The sequence below is a fragment of the Carcharodon carcharias genome, chromosome 14 (assembly GCF_017639515.1).
Source record: "Carcharodon carcharias isolate sCarCar2 chromosome 14, sCarCar2.pri, whole genome shotgun sequence".
NCBI lineage: Eukaryota > Metazoa > Chordata > Chondrichthyes > Lamniformes > Lamnidae > Carcharodon > Carcharodon carcharias.
The window spans coordinates 125,483,146-125,487,482 of record NC_054480.1 but is presented as its reverse complement, the minus strand read 5'-3'; positions in this window follow the sequence as shown (position 1 = coordinate 125,487,482).

Below are 4,337 nucleotides of genomic sequence, written 5' to 3'. Positions count from 1 at the left end.
GCAAATGCAGATCAGATGTTAACCCTGGGAGTGAAAGTAACAATTCCCATTTAAGATGTGTTAGCTCTTTCAGAACGATGTGATAAGCAGCCTAGCCTGGTCTTGTTGCCACATTAAACAATAAGGGTGCCTGGTGACTGCCAAGAGACTGATCCTGGCAATAGCAATGTGAGGGTCAGTTTCAAGGATCCCCACACAATGTTACAGCTCTTGCTGCCTGAGGTGAGGGACAATTAAAGTGGCCCCAGACACCCCTGGGTCAGGACTAGCACTGTAATACTTGGCTCTCTCACTGTGTACATGTTTGTGGAGTGTCTACCCTCCTCAGTGTGGGAGCTATATATTGCAGCCTGGCCTATGATTTTTAACCTTTAAAAATTCTTTTCTTAAAGTGAGAAGTGTTCAATCGGAGTCCCTGATTTGGGTAATTTATTTGATTGGGATTCTGAAGGATACAGTTCTTCTAGCACTGGACTTTTCAAACAACCTGTCCCATAAACACTGCAGGGTATTTAAATATCCCATCGCAGACTGTGCAGGGAGCCCCAGATGTTGCTTTACAGTGTCTTGTAAATCTCTGCTGCCTGTATCCTAACTCACACCAAAACTCGTTCACCCATCATTCCTCTGCTCACATTGGCTCCCAGTCCAACAATGCCTCAGTTCAAAATTCTCATCCTTGTTTTCAAATCCCTCCATGGCCTTGACCCTCCCTATCTCAGTAATCTGCACCAGCCCCACAAACCTCCAAGATCTCCGCACTCCTCCAATTCCAGCCTCATGAGCATCCCTGACTTTAATCACTGCACCATTGGTGGCTGTGCCTTCAACTGCCTGGGCCCTAAACTCTCTCAAAAACTCTCCACGACTCTGCCTCTCTTTCCTCCTTTAGGATGCCCCTTAATAAAGACCTCTTTGACCAAGCTTTTGCTCACCTGTCCTAACATCTCCTTATATGGCTCATTGTCAGTTCTTGTCACATAATGTTCCTGTGAAGCATTATGGGGGGGCTTCACTACATTAAATCAGAACACAGCAAAGCAGCTGCTGAAACAAAACGTCTGTTCTGGGATCCCATCCTCTCTCGCTGTGGGATCATTGCTCTTAGGATGGAGGCTGAGCTGATGAGCTGAAGAACTTCAGGGGACACTGGGAATGCTCCCATTAACATTAATAGGCTACGATTATAGCTAATTTGCATGTGTAAAACCAACCCTGCAAAAATATAACAGATGAAAGCAGCAGAGCAAGGCTAGAGAAGCTTGGCATGTGTGTGAGGCGTCTATAAGGAGCACGAGTGTAGCGTGTACAGCGTCAGACACACCACAGGACGAAAGTATTTATCACTCAGGGTTGTGGAGTACAATCTATACGTGTCAGTGGGCACGCTCCCCTCTAAGTCAGAATGTTGCAGCTTTGACGGCCCTCCAGAGACTTCAGCACAAAATCCAGGTCGACAGTCACAATGCTGCACCAAGGGAATGTCTCCATGGGGAGATGACTCCAGGACATCATCGCCCTCAGGAGATGAGGGGGAAAAGGGTAGGGTTTGTGGTCGGAGGTGGGGGGTTGGGCAGAGAGCGGGAGCTCTGGCTGATGGAGGTGATGGGAGCTTTCAGATGAGATTGTTAAACCAAGGCCCCATCTGCCCTGTACTATTATGAAGAAAAGCAGGAGGTGGGAGGAAGATGTGGGAGGGAATTCTTGGTCTGCAGTATCCTGGGGTTGAGGATATCATCTCTTAACCTACATCACAAAAAACAGATGATCTGGTCATTATCACATTGCTGTGTGTGGGACCTTGCTGCGTGCAAATTGGCTGCTGTGTTTCCTGCTTGACAACAGTGACTACGCTACAAAAAGGATGTCATTGGCACTTTGGAACATCCTGTTCTTGTGAAAAGTGCTGAGTGGATTTGTTCACTGACAGCCATCGCTTCGAAACTCAGATCAAATCCTCATGGAATTATAAACACCCCCACCCCCAACCCTCACTCCCACCCCCCAGCCTCATTCCCACCCTCACCCCCAGCCCCACTCCCACACCCACACCCACCCTCACTCCCACCCCCACCACAACCCCCACCCTTACCCCCACCCTACCCACCCTCATTCCCACCCCCACCACAACTCCCACCACAAGATCCACCACAATCCGTAGCCTCACTCCCACTCTTACCCCCATCCTCACCCCCAACCTCTTTCCCACCCTCACTCCCACTCCCACCCCCACCCCCACTCTCACCCCCACACCCACCCTCGCTCTCACCCGCACTCCCACCCGCACAACACCCACCCTCACTCCCACCCCTACCACAACCCCCACAATTACCCCCACCCTACCCCACCCTCACTCCCACCCCCACCACAAGATCCACCACAACCCTCAGCCTCACTCCCACTCTTACCCCCCACCCTCACCCCCACCCTCTTTCCCACCCTCACTCCCACCCTCACTCCCACCCTCACTCTCACCCCCACCCCCACCTTCACTCCCACCCCCACCCCCACTCTCACCTCCACACCCACCCTCACACACCCGCACAACAACACCCACCCTCACTCCCACCCCCATCCTCTTTCCCAACCTCACTCCCATTCCCACCCCCACACTCACTCCCACCCCCACCCCCAAACTCACACCCACTCCCAGCCCCACCCTCAACCGTCACCCCACCCCAAGGCCCACCCTCATCCTCACCCTCACCCTCACCCACACAACCAGCCCAACCCTCACCCACACCCTCAGCTCCACCCTCATCCCACTCTCACCCACACCTCAGCCTCAGCAAAATCCGTACCCCCACCCTCATTCCCCTCAGTCTCAACCTCACTCTAACCCTCACCCTCATCTCAACCTCACCCACACCCTCACTATCACCCCGACCCACATTACCTTCACCCCCTTCAGCCCCATGACACCAAGCCACAGCCCCACCCTCACCCCTACCATGTGCAGCCCCCATACCTCCCCTTCCCCACAATCTCCAACTCCATGTCCCTCAATTTCTGAAGATGCTGATTACCTGGGGTAATTTCTCCCATGGAGGCTCTCCTTCTCCATTGCCCCCACTCCACTCTACCCTTCCCATGCCTCACCTGTTGTCTCGACAGCCAACGTGTTCATGGGGAGCATCATGCCAGATTGAATCCGGTCCTTAATTCATTTCCACTGCAATTCACTTAGCACTTCCTCAGGAGGGCTCACTGGTCGTTCTAGCCTTGCTCTCTCACAAACACTCTGACCAATTGTTGCTCCTGCCAGGTCAGCTCTCTCTTCACTGAGAGACCTGTTAGCTCTCATGGGGATGGGGGTTGGGGTGGAGGTGGGAGTGGGGGTGGTGGTTGATGGGTGGGGTGGCTGTGGTAGTGGGAGAGGGGTGGGGTGGTGGGGGGTCGGTGGTGGGGGGGTGGGGTTGCTCTGTGATTAATTACCGAGGGTTTTGTTTTCCTCCTGGATATAGTCTAATTAACCAGAGTGGCACTTGGCTTATTCATCAATGGTTTGGCTCCCCTGAGGGTCAGGATGATGTTACTTATTTCAAAGCATCCCCCTATAGACCCTTCCCACCATTCGATTCAATGTTTAGGCCCCTGAACTCATATTGGAGAAGGTCCTGATGCTATAACTATTTCTCAAATTAACACTCTAGATGCAGGAGAGCCTTCTAATCATTCCCCTTTTTTCTGTTCTCATTTTTCAAGTAAATTTGTCTCTTTATCTCTCTCTGTGCTCCCCTTCCAGGTTGAAAACTCCAAATTTGTCATTCATGGTGTCAGCTGGGACTCAGTGGGGTACCCAGTACAGGTGGGGACAGGCCTGTCACTGTATAACACTGGGGTACAGTACTGGTGGGGACAGGTCTGTCACTGTATAACACTGGGGTACAGTACTGGTGGGGACAAGTCTCACTGTATAACACTGGGGTACAGTACTTGTGGGGACAGGTATGGCACTGTATAACACTGGGGTACAGTACTGGTGGGGACAGGTCTGTCACTATATAACACTGGGGTACAGTACTGGTGGGGACAGTCTGTCACTGTATAACACTGGGGTACAGTACTGGTGGGGACAGGTCTGTCACCTTATAACTCTGGGGTACAGTACTGGTGGTAAAGGTCTGACACTGTATAACACTGGGGTACAGTACTGGTGGGGACAGGTCTGTCACTATGTAACACTGGGGTACAGTACTGGTGGGGACAGGTCTGTCACTGTATAACACTGGGGTACAGTACTGATGGAGACTGATCTGTCACTGTATAACACTGGGGTACAGTACTGGTGGGGACAGGTCTGTCACCTTGTTACACTGGGGTACAGTAATTGTGGG